This window comes from Malurus melanocephalus, unplaced genomic scaffold (genome assembly GCF_030028575.1).
Source record: "Malurus melanocephalus ecotype Western Australia unplaced genomic scaffold, MMel_1.1 scaffold_6, whole genome shotgun sequence".
NCBI classification, from domain to species: domain Eukaryota; kingdom Metazoa; phylum Chordata; class Aves; order Passeriformes; family Maluridae; genus Malurus; species Malurus melanocephalus.
The window spans coordinates 1,296,375-1,312,505 of NW_026623238.1; positions in this window are offsets into that span (position 1 = coordinate 1,296,375).

Here is a 16,131-nt window from a genome sequence, read left to right on the forward strand (position 1 = left end):
TTTTTCTATTAAGGACCTCAAACTTGATTAATTCTTGGCCTGGATGTTCCCTTACCTCCAGCAATTACATGCCACTATTACAGTGATTATTTTATAAAAGCTAATAAACACTATCTGGAGTTAATATTTGCTCCCGAGGAAAGTTTGCCAAGAGCTTAGAAGAAGTTTACAGAAGATTTTGCCCATTAGATTTGTGTACAACATTTGAAATGCCAAAATCCTTTTAGCATCATTAATCACAAAAATGCAATGTAAAAACAGTTGTACCTAATAAAGCTGTAATCTGATACAAAAATAGGCAAACCCTCAGGAATTTAACACAATAGGCCAAACATTGTCCATTSCAAATGAGTTCCAGTAGTACCACTATTGATTTGGCTTTGAATAGCCTTCTACTCTTTTAAAGCAAATATGTATAGATAAAATAGGTTATTATTTTCTGCAGTACCGATGCATCTGTTATTAATAATTGCTTTCACAAAGGATTTTGGCTAATGCAGTCCAGAAAAGCTCTTTTGACCAGCTTGCCACAACTTCTTCCTTGTTCGCTTCCTCTGTCCTAATGTCACTGGGGCTCTCTCATGTCATTGGGGTCCCTACACGTGAGCTGCTCATGTGCAGGGTTCACCAGGGGCTGAGTCTGCTTGGCCATGGAGAAAAACAGCCATCTCTCCCAGTTTCTGACCATGGAATAGAGCAAATGTTGTGGGGGACTGACTGTTGTCATGCCATGGTAGTGACAGAACAGGGAGCTGGGGTGATGCAGTACAGGAGTGAGATGTATAGGAGCAGACGTACTGCCTTCCTGCACTTTGATCTGTCAATCCCAAAAACCTGGAACTCCCAATGTCAGAGGGAAAGTAACATTTTAGACAATAAGGCATCACTCCCTTCACACTGTGCTSACCTATTCTATGTCCATCCCAGCAACTCTATGTCCACCACTSTTACCTGCAGTGATCATTTATTATTGTGTATCCTATTTTTCAGTTTTATGTGGACTTGCTAATTAAATCAAACACAATTCCCTGGCAATGGGTTAAGCTCTCCAGAAAAAAAGTTGCAGAGACATTTACAAAAGTAAATAAAGCATTAGTTTCTATTGTAGAATACACACATAATAAGACATGTTCTTATTTGTTTAATCCCCCTCATTTTAAGCTATGTCTCAACAGACTACTTTTCATCTTGTGATGCTGGGCTTTTTCGAGATCTGGGTTTAAACATAGAACAGAATGGGCTTCCCTTTTGAGTTCTTCCTTCCTTTCCAAGGTGACAGGCTGTCTGCCCTTTTCTTCCTCCCTCTCTCTTGCTTTTAAAATTAAATTTCCTTAGAGAACAACGTATTTTGAGAACTCACTTGTTTTTTTTTTTCTTTAGCCAATGGCAATATAATTTTGACAGCTCATAAGGCAAATTTGATTTTAAGAGTTATTTTGACTTGGCTATCTTTCATTCTTRGATTCTGACTCTCCCTATTTACCTTCCCCAACTCCTCTGCTGAAGCCCTAATTATCTCATGTTTTTCAGGTGAAAATAGTTWAAAAACTATGTTAATGAAATTCCATGAATTATATATTACAAAAATTATTATTTTTGYAATACTGCTGTTATTCCCACAGTTCAGATATCAGAGATCACATACATCACATTAATAATGTGGATGATGGACTGTTGACAATGTGCATTGTCTAAGCTAATTCCTTCCATGCTTTTTTTTTCTGTCATAAGGATTTTCTGTCATTTTAAAAGACATGGGAAGACCAGATCCCTTTCCTTCTGATACTGACAAGAACTTAGGAGCTCCATTGMCAGGTTCTTGCAAGAGGAACTAAGTGAAAACCTCTTGTTTGGCTGAGAAGACTGATAAAAGCAGCTACAACTCTCATCCTTATTCTTTTTTTTACAGTCACAGTAGAAGACACCCATTCTGGAGAGCTTTATGGCTCTCCTCTYCTGATAAACATGAGAAACTTGATGCATGGGAATATGGGACTTGATGATAGCTTGACACTTTCACACCTTGAGACTCAAACTCAGATCTGTCAGAGGCGCACGCTATGAATATGCTGATGAAACATATCCCACACAGAGCACATCACAACCCTACTTAAGAGGCTTTATATTTGTCTACTACAAGTTATTCTTTCATCCAACCCGCACTGAATTGCATCAAAGAGTTCTATAATAAGGTTCTGACCACATCATAAGGACAACATGGAGCAGAYGATTTGACACGTGAGAACATGACAACACCTAAAACCTCCTGCCGTGGTGCTGGCCCTGAGACAGCACTTACAGCATTGACACTTGCATCTCCCACACTCTCTACCAGMATTTCAGGCTTAATAGTGACAGGTCTTGATTTGCAGCTTGGAGGTTATCATGAAATCTTTAGCCTACCTGATGCACACACAGTTTGCCACATTWCTTGTTCAGCTAGAAAAGCTATCCAGTAGTAATCAGTAATTGATGTCTGCTACCAGTTACGTAAATTCAGCTGTCAGACACAATCAAAAGGAATTGATAGAAAGCTGCTTCATTGTAGTTACCCAATTTCGACAATTTTACATTTTTATGTGGAGTTGGATTTTGGTCTGGAACAGCACAGTAATGTGAGTTGATGGCAAGCTGGGAATGAGCCAGAAAGGAGTGCTTAACCCAGAACCAGYACCTCTGGGAGCAAAGACTTCAAGAATCAGATGTTTTGCATTTGCATTGCTTCCAACTTCATATTGGAAGAGGGAGAGAGATGATGGAAACCATCAATAAGATCAGTTTTAATTTCTTCTTTAACATTCTTCTTTCCACACTTTATCCAGTTGGGAATTTCAACCAAAATCTAGGGCTGTGTCCTTAGCCTCAAAAGCTGCAGACTAAAAAGTTAATGAAATGTAGCTCTAATTTTAGAAATATCAGTTCATTTGGGATCTGTTTGACAGGGACAATGGTGTTAGGAAGCTACAACTGGAACAAACCTGAAACAGACAGCAATGATGCTTTCAGTTTTCTGTATGTGTGACTTGAGATCTCAGGGCTGCCAAATTTCACGCATTCCCACATCTTAACAGTCACAGATTGAGCCAGGCTTCAGGGACTGATCATGTYGGTCATCAGGAGATTGCTGGTTCTTGACCAATTTTATCTGAGATATGGTTTCTATCATAWTTTTAATAGCTTTGGGACACTATTTTCTCTGAGATTTTGCTGTCTATATTGTAAGCAAGCAACATCTTGTAACCTTGCTTAGACACACTTCTTTTTCCCCTGTGTAATTTAAACCAGAAACCCTTTGATAATGAAAAAACAAACTTGTTTTTAGTGCATGAAAACATAATAGAGAAGCAGTGTTCTTGTTTACATAATACTTTTTTCTATTTGAGTCCCTTGCTCTGTGCAGTTCTGCAGGCGAAGAAATTTTGTACTGTTTGTTATTTGTGTTGTGGCACCCAAGACTGACAGTTCTTGACTCCAGMAGGCTCCACTGCATGGAGAGAACGGGATGATGTCTTTCTCTGAGAGCTTGATTGAGAAGCCTGGAGAGACGAGAATAMCATGCTAATTGGAGAAAGAAGGGAATGTCACAACTTACCCAGTGCTTAACTGCTGTTTAGATTTTGGCTTCAAGGAATTTAATGAAGTAATTTTTGGATGTTTACTGGGAGACCCTTTCAAATTAAACAGAAGTACAAATCAGGAATCAGAACACTTTCGTAATTCCACCATTAAGATTGTTTGTCTAACATGATTACAAGAACTACTTAATGCTTTCTGAAACCCSTGGTAGAGCAATGAAGAAACCAACGTAGAGGTGGTAGGGTTGAATGTAAGAGAGTATTTACATTGCCCACTTGTGGCTCTGTGTAGTCAACAGACAAAAGAGAGGTGCTCCAGGGAGGCAAAGTACCCATGTTGAAAGTGTAAAACCGACTTGAAGTAGAAAGCATGAATAACCCTTGTAAGAAMTCACACTGAAGGATATTAATAAATACTGAAATTTTCCACACATTTCTCTTTCAAATGCTTCTAGGAATATCTCACTACAATATTTATAATGTGTTCAAGGGTTTAAAAATAAAGCCACTTCTAAACTGAAAAGGACTATTTCCTTTACCTGGAACATATATATATATATATATATATTAAAGTGATTCCACATGATTTAGCAAAGATTTTAGCAGTATGTTATTGTACTCACATTACTTCTGTTCTTAGCTATTTTTTTTGGTTGTATCTAGGGGCCTGCTTTCTGCTGTCTTCTTTCAGACATCTATTTTGGCTGATTTAAATGTGAGGATGGAAAAAAAMCCCCACTATAGAAATTCCTACAAACAAAACCTTTTTTTGAAAAAYGAGGTGTCATGTATAGTTTAATTTAATCTTTGTGTGGTTTTCTTTGGCATGTTGCTCACACTTGGGATTCATATGGTGTATCACAGCAGTTCAGTTTACAAACCCACTTGTTGCTCTACAAATGGTTATAAAAATTCCAAGAAAATGCTGCAAAAGAGCAAGTTTGCAATCTTGAGAGAAGTAAGTGACAAATATGTTCTTCAGAAGAGATAAAGTTGTATTTCTGGAGCACATACACTGTGAAAAGACCTTAGACAGTAATTTCAGTAAATAATAGATTGTCTTTTTTCTGTCTGCCAATACTTTCTCATTTTACTTCTCTGTTTCTTAATGTCAATCAGTGGAAATATCAGTCACAGTTCATGTATAAGGAAGATGTCRCATATCTGAAATTCATATTTTTGGTCTCAGCTCCTTTTTCCACCAAGGGCTTAATAATCATATTGCATTGGAGACACGAGGGCTTGTTTTCATGAGGGTTTTCAAGCCATACCCCCTGAAATGTATGGCCTTTTGTATATGAAAAAGGCAGTTTACACAGTTGTGTAGCAAAGACCATATTTTCTCACATTTAGGAACAAAGACATGTCAGGCTTTATTGAGCACATCACTAACTGTATAACTAGCATTAAACACTCTATTTGCAACTGTTGCTGTGTATTTTGTGTGTGATTATCACCCCTAGATCTGCATCCTATAAAAAGATATTTCTGTTTGCTTAATTATAAAGCTCTTTATGAACAGGCTCATCTGTAAATAGCTTGGTGCAGCTGAAATAGAAATATAATTATAATGAAGGCAGATGTTTCTGAGATACTTCTCATGAAACTTGTTCTGAATATACAAAGGAGGAAGGCTTTTCTAGCTGGTGGAGCGTTGGCCAAATGTGGTCTAATCATCCAAATGTGAGGGGGGGTTCACTTTGAGGGAAAAATCTGAATAATAATAATAATGATAACAGCAGTAACACCAACACTACTAACARCAATATAGATAATATTTCTAAGCCCATACACAACTACCCTGTCCCTCGGTAAACATCTTTATTCCTGAATCCTGAAGGGGCAAGGAAATAATTCCTGTAGTTTGTCTCTGTGGACTAGCTGTCAAAAAATGCTGGATTTTTCTTCTACAATACTTGGTTAAAGATTGATRAAAATCTTACAGAGCCATAAAATTTAGGGTCATTTGTATACAAATATAGCACTTCTGTCTGCCTCATTGTCTCTGCATATGCTCTTGAATTGTTTAAATTCACACAGTGAAATAATGAGACAATTAAAAAGAAGTATTATTTTTACATCTAAGGACTTATATAACTGCAGAGTCCTATTTCCCATGGAAATCCTATTTCCAAATCTTTAGAAAATCTCACCTTTCTGTCAAACTAGAGGCTGCCTTCCCCCTCCCTCCCTTCCTTCACCAACAGTAAACACTTGTGCTCTGGCAGCTGGCTGAGAGCTGTTGATCCAAGCCTGCAGTCCTCACTTGAGTGGAGCTGCCATCCTGATCAGCTCCCATTTGTCCCATCTTTGGTGACTCACCAGCAGAGCCCGTCGCTGTCCCAGTCATCTCATGATCAGGGTGCCCAGACAGCTACAGCCATCTGGCAGCTTTGTGAGCTGGAAACAGCCAGATTAGACCAGGAAGAGCTGCTACAAACCAAGTTATGCTGTGGAAGAGCAACCTCCAGCCCAGGACAGTCTTGTTTTACTCACAGCATGTACACAGGAGAGTCAGTGCTTAGCAYTGCCGATCTGCTCATCTTCCTCTTCCTCACCTCAGACTGCATGACTGAGCAAAGACATGAAACTGGGCTGCCTTRAAATAGGAGAGGAGAGTGTGAAGCAAAAAAAAAAAACCTGTTAAAGATGATTTGAACTGAGCCAGTTCAASTGAGACATCAGAACTCCTGATGTCTCTGTTGTGGACATTTTTCAAACATAAACATAGACCTCTGACTAAATTACTGAAGTGGAATATGAGTATTTGTACCACGGGACATCAGAGATTGGGTTTAAAAGGAGCATGATGATTTTAAAGGGTTGTGTATCAGGTTTTGAATGTAACTTTGGGTAGCCTATAGTAATTTGTTTTACTCCCCCATTTGGGTGGCAAACTTAAGGTAGCCTCACCTGGATGAACAGAATTAGAGAATATAAGAGAATTAGAAGAATCCAGTTAAGAGCAACTCGTTTTGAGATGTAATAAATGTACTTCCTGCTCTCACTTGTGCTGAACAACTTCACTGTGTCGGTGTCATGGTGTCATGTCACCTGCCATGCCAGGACCTGGCTGCTGTGGTTCTCTTTGAATGGCCCATGGACATTGCTCTGGGGTCTGGGAGAAGCTTTCATTAACAGCATATATCAAGCATATTTCAGTTGAAGAATACATCAGAGTTCTCATTTCAAAAGTTGGATCCCGGGTCTCTCCTCTGCAAAAACACCYTGGGGAGACATTTTCTTGTCTGGTTGAATAATTTTGSTCTCTGTTTCTGATATTTTTAATRGAGAAACAAYAAAATATTTGGAMTTTCAGTGTAAGTGCATCATTCCAWTAACAATAACAAAGATTAMGGATGTGCTGAGGATGAGAACGAAGCTCTCAGCCTGTACATACTTGTGCCTGAGGCCAGGCCTTRGGGCCTGACAAATCAGCCTGGTTTTCTGGTCTCTACTGACCCCAAGGGACTCGGTGCAACTTGTTTACACATATGGGACAGAAAAAGACAGAAATGAAAGGTGTTGCACTTACCAAGAATGAAAGTATTCAGCAGTAACTCAAATATAGGAACTGAGATTAAAATTGATGGAGTACCTGATGCTACAAAACATWTTCTATTAATGAAATGAACAATTGTTTTCAATTTTATGCAGAACAAATGAACTAAGAAAGGTGATGACAAATATTTGTGCATGAGGAATCACACATGCTGTGACAGAAAGAAAATGACCCAATTGTTTCTTTTATGAATGAGAAACAGGCATAGAGATATRATTTACTAGAGAACTCTTTCTCTCTTATGCACACAAAGGAGAATGTGTGGGTTTTTGACTCYTGTGCAAATATTAATTTTTCTGTATTTGTTCCAAATTTGTGAACTGCACTTTTTCTCAGATTGCCATATGTATGAAAATGCCATCCACAGGACTGCTGCTAACAGAAACTGCCAAGTCTCAGGCAGACATTTAACCTACCAGCTGTGATGAGTACCTATAGCATCTCTTTGCAGCTCCATCTTCACCTTTTGCCTGCTCTTCYTTGTCCTTGTCAGATCTTTTCTTCTAAAAACTCCTACTAGAAATTGTGTCTTTATACAACAAAGATGTTAAAAAGCTCCCCTACCTACTAAAAGAAACCTTTTAATGACTAGACCTTGTCCTTATTAGGGAAAAAGGTAGAAATCATTCCATTTGACTTTGACATGGAGGAAAAGTATCTGAAAGTCTCTTTCCCTGACAAAGAAATGTTACCTGTTTTTCTCATTTCCCTGTAGCTGCCTCTCTAAATTGTCACTGAGGCATTGCTACCCTTATTAGCTTGTTCACTCTGTTATACCAGTAATATAATTTGTTTTAGAGTAGCTTGCTCATTAAAAATATTCAAACACAAAAATCTTGAGAAAGTAATTTTGCTGCAAATTCAAGAAGAGTTATACGGCAACAAATTCATTTGTCAATTGTGAAGAAAACCTAGGTGTGTCTGACTTAAAATATTTTGCCATCATTTTTRTTTTCCAGTTTTCTGTTTTGCTTTTGTTATACTGATGACTGTACAGAAAAGGAAGAATTTCGGAAATGTCTGTCATGGGATCAAAAGCCCAGTTTTGCAAATGTATGAAATTAGGAGATATGATTATACTTGAGATTCTGAGATAAGCTTATTCTTATTTCTTCCCAAGATGTAGGAGAGGCATGAAGGCATGGGGTTTTGATTACATTGTTTTATTTGAAAGAAGACATCAATGATCTTACACCACTTGTAGGTACTGCTGTGTAGCATTGCTATCAAATTATGCTTTTAAAAATGAAAAAAGCAAGAATCTCTTCAAAGTGTTGGAAGGTCACGTTGCTGTATTTTCCCTGTATCATAGAAAATAAGTTTTTCAGATCTATAGATTCCTGATGTCTAGAACTACTTAAAGTGATAATTATTTCAGGCATCAGTTTCTSAGTTGACTCCTTATAGGTGAATCCATGATCTCTGTGAAATCTRGAGGATGGAATGGACATGCTTGTTAGACTATGGAGTGATTCATTATTCCTTTATCTAAACTTGTGTTCSTGATACCTGTAGCTGCTATTGTGGCTCACACATTGCAGTGAATCATCACATACCCAGCTGGGGACCAGCCATAGCTGGCACCAGTGTTTACATAACCAACATATGGCTTAGGGTCATAAGATGGATGGGGAATAAGAGGAAATGTGGTAGGACAGGTAATAGAACTATCAAAGCACCTTTAACAGTGTCTGTGGGACAACARGGAAATTGTGGGTAGAGGTGGAACAGGCCCAGTACTGAAAAAGTGAGGACATTATTCTGTTGGCTGTTCATTTGCTTTGGGTACGGCTGACTTAGGCAGATATTGAAACACAGATCCTTTTTCCATATACTCAATATAGATTATTTGAGTTAGAGGAGTGGTGATCTGAGTTACATGTTTTGTCTTGTTTTGTTTTTCCCCTCTGCCTCTAAATAAATAATTGACTCTTTTAGGAAAAGATTATAACAATTGATATATGGAGAAATCTTTAGCAGTTCTGGAGAAAACTATTCAAGTGAAATAATATCAAACTGTGACKTGTGATCATTTTGATGCATGTTCAAGGGATACCAAACTCATATAAACAATGAGCTTACTCCCTTAATGTATTTAACAGTTCTCTTTGAAAAATCTGAGATATTTTTCTTGACTTGTAACAATCTGTATACAATTTTAAAAAAATTGTATCCCAGTGTCAGGATCTGAGGACCTCTGAATTCTCTTTATTCCAGCGTTTCTTTGCATCAGTTTTATAATTGAAGTTGAAACAAGTGAAGAAGATTTTGAATATGCTATTAGAATAGGAAAAAAGATGTCTGAAACCTATGATTGATGGTCAGCTCTTAAGCAAAATAGAGGGAGCCTCAGTGTTCTGTGCAGTTTCATTTCACTTAGCATAAATAAAAGTAAATTCTGAGATTATTGATTGCATTGTACTATACTCAGAATTAAATTTTATTTATTTATGTGTGCAATCTATATAATCTAATAACAACGTTTAATATTTAATTTCATAAGATATAAAATTAATATAATATTGATAATGTGTTATTCAAAATAGTATGTATTGTAGCATGTAATTACGTAATATTCCAGATGCTGATAAATAGACATGAAGTCAGATTTTACCACTGCAGCAGGATTTTTTTTTCTGAAATCTGTCTGAGAAGTTATATTCTGTAAAGAATCTGTGAGCTACAATAGTAAAATTTTGCACTTGTAGGACACTTCAAGGAGATAGGATCTGGACCACAGCCTTCAGTGGTAATGGGCAGAGCAGCTGGGAAGGAGACAAATCAAAGAGGTTTTACAGTGTGGGATCAGGAGGATTGCAACAGCTGGGGAGGGTCAGGCAGGTTATGACATTTGGGGGAACTGTTGGGTAGGGAGCTCTTCAGTGAGGAAGGATGAGAGTTATGGCAGCTGGAACTGAGTTGGTGTTGAGACTTATGATCAGGAGGAACTGGGAACAGTATAGCATCTGGAAGCTGATCAGGCAAGGGCCTGATATTATCYGGGGGATCAGGAAGTACACAACAGCTGGGAAGGGTCAAACAAATACCCAACACACATGGAATTGAACAGCAGGGCCTGGTGCCACATACGGCTTCTCACATTCCTTTTTTATGTATTGCTGCTCTCTACTTTTCTGTAAATTTCCCTTAACTCATGTTCAAAATGTATCTTTTTGCAAAAACACAGAGGCAGAAATAAATAATATGAAATTTTACTGAGAAAGAAAATGTGGATAGCTCTTCTCAGACAAAAGCTGTCTTGCCAAAGCCTGTCTAATTCTAACTATTGGCTAGTAAAATATTGTTTTCTTCAACGCTATTGTACCCACTGCTGTACTGTGTGAAGGATCTTTTGACCCTTTTTTCCAAAAGCTCAATTAGCCAGAGGAATTTTACTTCCTCCTCCAGTGGGAGCTCAACACATAGAGGCTCAGTTTTTCATGATACTGCYCATGAAAGTTACTGAGAGAACTTCATGACAGATGACTCTGGTACAGGAAGAACAAGATTTGTGTGTCTTGCTTGCTGTGCACCACCTCTGGCTGAACTGGTCTGTTACTCAGAAATATGTTTATTTAGTGCTTYCCCTGTCTTGGATATAGTGCTATTAGATACCACAGGTATAATTGTACATTCGACATTTTTTTCCTAGAGTTTCTATTTCCTAGCTGAGATTTATTATTTCTTACATTCATGTGCTTCATGTATGCTGTGGCTGTTCTGTCTTTTTGTCAATTAATTTTAAAAGTGAGAGATTTATACTGTCATACTCTTCATAGGTTTACTTTCCTCTTTTTGTCATTTTCCTGTGACCTTTACTGACATTCCTAGAAGACCAGCCTTTTTCATTACACCTCTTTGTATCTGCACCTCTTTGCATCAGCACCCAAATGTTTTGTTTTATGCGGTGTTTTGATCATAAGCTCTTTTTGCAGAGACTATTTTTGAATTCCTATTTAGATAAATACCTAGCATGATGCAGTCCTTCACAATATGTACTAAAAAGAATAATAAATGATAGTAATGGGTGCTGTGAAAGTCCTGGTTCTTTGCAAATCTTTGACAAAGTGGGAAATGGTGTGTATTAGGCAGTTGTGACWAATAAGCATAGGGTGAATGGTAAATTGTTGTTTTACCTCTAGAAAAATCTCTAGTATTCTTTTGTGTTTTCCATAGCTGCTCATATTATTTTTTTTCTTCTATAGGCTCTTATTGCTTTCCAGACATGCTGTGCCTTGCCTTTGCCAATTGTTGCCATCTGTCCTGATGACATTGTGATGGAGGTTGAGTGTGTCGCTGAGCTTCTTAATAATGTCACGGTGTCATTTTGCGTTACTTCTGTCACTCCGCTGCTGTTAGGCTAACTTGTCTTCCTTCATCTTTTCTTTTACACAACTCTTATACTCAAGACAGTCTAAAAAATGCCCTCCGGATAAAAGTCCTTCTCTTCTTTCGCCCATATCTAGTATCTCATCTATTCTCTACAGCTGCTTTCTGTGTTCTTTATTTATTCCAATCATATTCTATATGGTAGAAAGTGCTSCTTGTAGGACAGATTTTTTTAATTTCCTCTTGGCATTCAGTAACACCCTATTAAGTGGCTGTGTTTACACTGCAGTTGTCAATGATCTTTTCCGGGTCCTCTGCTCATTAAGCAATAAATTCAACTTTCCTGGCTAGCAGTGTTTTGAACATTTCATGTGGCAATATGGAGCCAGTCCCACAGGGAATGGTTTCCTCTTACCAGACTGCTCCCTCCACGTGCTATACTCCCTGTTGGGTTTATCTAACTATGTCATCTCTAGGAAGGATACTTGAAGCAAGCTGTTGCCTCTTTCTTAGTCGCATGCAGGTTGCCAGGGAGCCTGGGGGACCCACCATCTGACATTCATAGCACTCGGCTTCTAACAGAATATGTCTGAGAATCCCACTGAAGCGTGGGATGACAAGTTCCCTCTTTCTTTTTTGCAGAATTCCTTCTCATCCACAATTAAGGTAATAAAATGTTTCTGCCAGCCTGTTATTGTGTTAGCATTCAGATTGCTTGCATTCACTGCAGAATTATAAAAATGGTCTAGAAATAGTTTTTCACGGTCATCTCAAAAGTGATTTTGTTTCACATTTGACTCCAAGATAGCAAAACATRAAAAGCCCTGTTGACCTGAGTCAAAGAGATGGCACAGCAAAAGCAATAATTACCAAAACCAGTAATTACTTGGGCTTTCCTTCGCTGCTTCTGTATTCTGCTTCAACCTGGACATAGGTAGATCACACCTAGGAGTGAGAAAATAATTCATTGCACATTCTGGTGCTTAACCTGCCTCCTAGGACTGAGAACGAGGGTGCCAATTAGTGCCAGCTGTAACAGTGCTTGGGAGATATGGGMCATCCACCAGGAGTTGGACCATGATCACAGTTCATTTCAGAAAGGACACTGAGCAGCCATCAGAATGCTAATAATTTTCAACAACTCTTGAATTAGGACAGATCCAGTCTTAATTTGATAGAGTATAAACTATTAAGAGTACTGAAGGTTAATGTTGAACAGAGAATGATATCAGAGTGGTAACATGGAAACAAATAAAGGAACAGAAAAATGTAGCAAACCCATAATTGTTATTTAAAATTAAAAAAAAAAAAAGAAAAGAAAAAGAAAAAAATAAGCTTGTCCCACAAAGAGCTGAAAAAAAGAGGGGCAGTGGGTTTGCAGCGATGCTGGTGTATGACACTGACTTTCATACTCATTACCCACCTAAGGCATTAAAGGTTTGTTGCTTGCTTTAGTTCCTTCAACTCTCAGCTTTGGTATAAGTCTCCTGCTTGTCAAAGCACTGTTCACATAACTCAGTCTTCAAGTGTTGTTTCTTTTTTGGCCTCTTATCAAGGGGTRTTTCAACACTCATTGGCTTTGACCCTCTTCTGGTCTTACCTCAGCATGACTCTGCCACCTTTCCACTCACATAATGTAAAGTCTGTCTGTCATMATTTCCAGTGCCATCAGTATTGTTGCCCTCTCTTCTGCTTTCAACAAAAGCTAAGTGCAGATCTGGTAGCATGCTATAGGTAAAGTGAGTTAGAAAGCATGAATTATGAACTGTTCAAGGAATAGCAGCTGTTGAGCTTGTGTGCACAGCGAGGTTTGTTTGCTGCTGATCAATAAAAATCAGAGTCAGTAGCTGTGCTACCAGAGAGACCATCTGTGGCYAGAGAGCCAGAAGCTTGCTGACCGGGATAGACACTGCTGGCTCAAAGGAGGACAGGGACAGGTTATMGTCATATCACCCCCCAAAGAGGGACATATTTAACTATCAGTGAGTGCTCGCTGGCAATCTGTGTGCAAGAGCACCTTACTGCCCTGCACTTCCTTTGGGAGGAGAGGGCTGAAAATAACAGTGAGGAACTGCAAYGTCCCTTTGCTATGTTAGTGTAATGAAGTAGTGTGGCTAACAAAATGGGGATATTGCTAAAGAAATTTGTTAGAAAGTGACCAGAGAGGAATAGAGGGACAGAAATTTCTCTCTTCTCTTGGAAAAGCAAAAGTAGTCATGGTTCCTCTCTTATTCTTCTTGTGAACCCTATGCCAAAATCTCCTAATAAAAAAAAAAATCACTTGATTTCCCATTTCCTTTTCCATTTACTGCACCACTTTGTATTTCACTCCTGGGTATGCTGTGTCCTATCACTCAATTTTTGTTCCCCAAGCCCAGCATGGACCAGTCTAATTCAGTTGAAATTACTCTTGTAAAATTTCAATGCCCTGTTGTTAGCCAAATCTCTTACTCAGTACCCTGTGCTCTCAATTTTCATCAGATGTCTTTGATAAAATCGATTATGCTCTTCTTAAAATCCCATTGTCCACTGGCTTGTGAGGTGTAAACTTATGCTAGTTTCCCCTCTTCCATTTCAGGTAATTCCTTGAACCTTTCATTTTATAGTTTCTTGTAATTGATTATCTATCAATAAGACTCTTTTTCCTTGYCATTCTTCTTTCCTTCTGTACTGTATCTCTGAATAATACAGGCAAAGTCAACAACTGTTTCTTTGCAGATGACTCACAGAGAGAGCTCTCCTTCAGATTTCTSTTCTATTCTACAAACAGAAAATACTCAGCTATTACACTATATCTTTTTAAAGGTCAGTCTGAGTCAAAAATGAGTTCTARCTCCTTAACTGTTCACAATTCTTTTCTTCATCACTGTGACATCATCCTGCATTTCTCTGATATAATTCAGTGTTGCTTTTCACTTGGCCYTCTCTCCATGTTCTGCCATCTGGGGTATGGCTAGGTCTTGTGGATGCTTTCCTGGAACATCTGGAAGGTGTGTAAGCTATATTCTCTCTCATTGTTCTTCACTGTGAAAAACTTCTAAGGCACCATTCTATTCCTAATTAATTCCAACATATTTAATCTCCATTAATAATATCTTTACTTAAGATATACAATTTTGCCCTTACGTTTTCATCCTCTGTCTTCTGTTGTAGAGGTACATGGATTCTTGATTTGGATTTAACTGTGCCGAGGAAATTATATCAATTTAGTGGTTTCCCTTCATCTTTTAAATCACTGTCTTGATCTTTAAAGCCCTTCCCAGGTTCTCCCTACTCATATTTGCTGGAGAGATGTGGATTTCTTGCCTTAGCAGTTGATTTGTATTACCCTCGTTTTAATTTTTTTATGCATTCTTTTTCCTAAAGACTTCTTTGTACATGGAGGAAAAAACCATAATTACCATCAGTGCAATTTCCTTGTCCTCCTCCAAAACTTCTCTGTAAAAAGAAACCACCTTCCCTGCTGAGAAACCTACAGAAAACATAGGAATAATCTGGCAGCTTGAGTGGGATACACCTGTTCAAATGTTAGTGTTTCTCACATAGAATCATGTCTGAACTAGTCCCAACTCACTTAGTAGTCAAGTCAGATGGGAATCATGGATTTATCTCATCCTAAAGTTCACATGCATCTCTCTGCACTGATGATAAAGAGAAGTAAGCAGATGGTTCCTGTGCAGACATCATAGATATATGAAACCCATKAAGTATACATAGGATTAGCTTACTATGCTAATTCTTTTTATCCCACTATTTTCTGTTATTTCAATTCAGGTATTAATATTATTTTTCCTTGGTTGTCAACTCTAGAGTAGGAATTTTCTATTTCTCCATCTTGGTTAAACCCATAATATATCATGGCTTACTTTCATAGTTTTTCACAGTGATAATATACAAAGCAGACAGAGAGCTCAAATAGGTGACTTGACATATTCATCCTTCTTATGAAGCACTTGCAGAACTTCTCAGTACTTTCAGCTGTTAGACAAATGTTTTCATGGGATAAATATTAATGAAACAAATTGTTGTTACTTCAGAACATTTCTTTTGGCTTGACTAATGTGATAGGAAATCCTATCTGCTGATTTAATTCTAAGAAATAAACAAGTTATGTCAGAAACAAATTAGGCGGGAGAGCTGCTGGATTACTCAAACTACAGTACAGTCAATTTCATGAGCTAAAAAACCACAGTCAGAAAAGAGCCCCTTCTTATAACTGACTGTAGCACAGAGCCTACTTTTTACTCGAGTCACAGAACACTTCCTTGAAATAAAGATGAAATAAGAGAGCAAAGAAGAAAAGAAAAAAAGTAAATAGACCATCATAAAAGAAAAAAAAAAAAAACACTTCCTTGAAATAAAGATGAAATAAGAGAGCAAAGAAGAAAAGAAAAAAAGTAAATAGACCATCATAAAAGAAAGGAAAATAACTAGTCTTAAGCGCAGAATAAGAAATAGCTTGGCAATTTGTTTGCTCTCGTATASCAATTACTGTGCTAAATTGTGTTAACCAAATGCCCTGAGTGGCTTATGCCATGTTGTAGTCAATTCAACATATGTGAGGTCTCCTCAAATGCACCAACATGTTACATTTTGCACAAGTCCCATTTTGTGTCATTCTCTATTGGAAACTGAGGGCTGTTTTTTTCCAACCATAAACGGAGA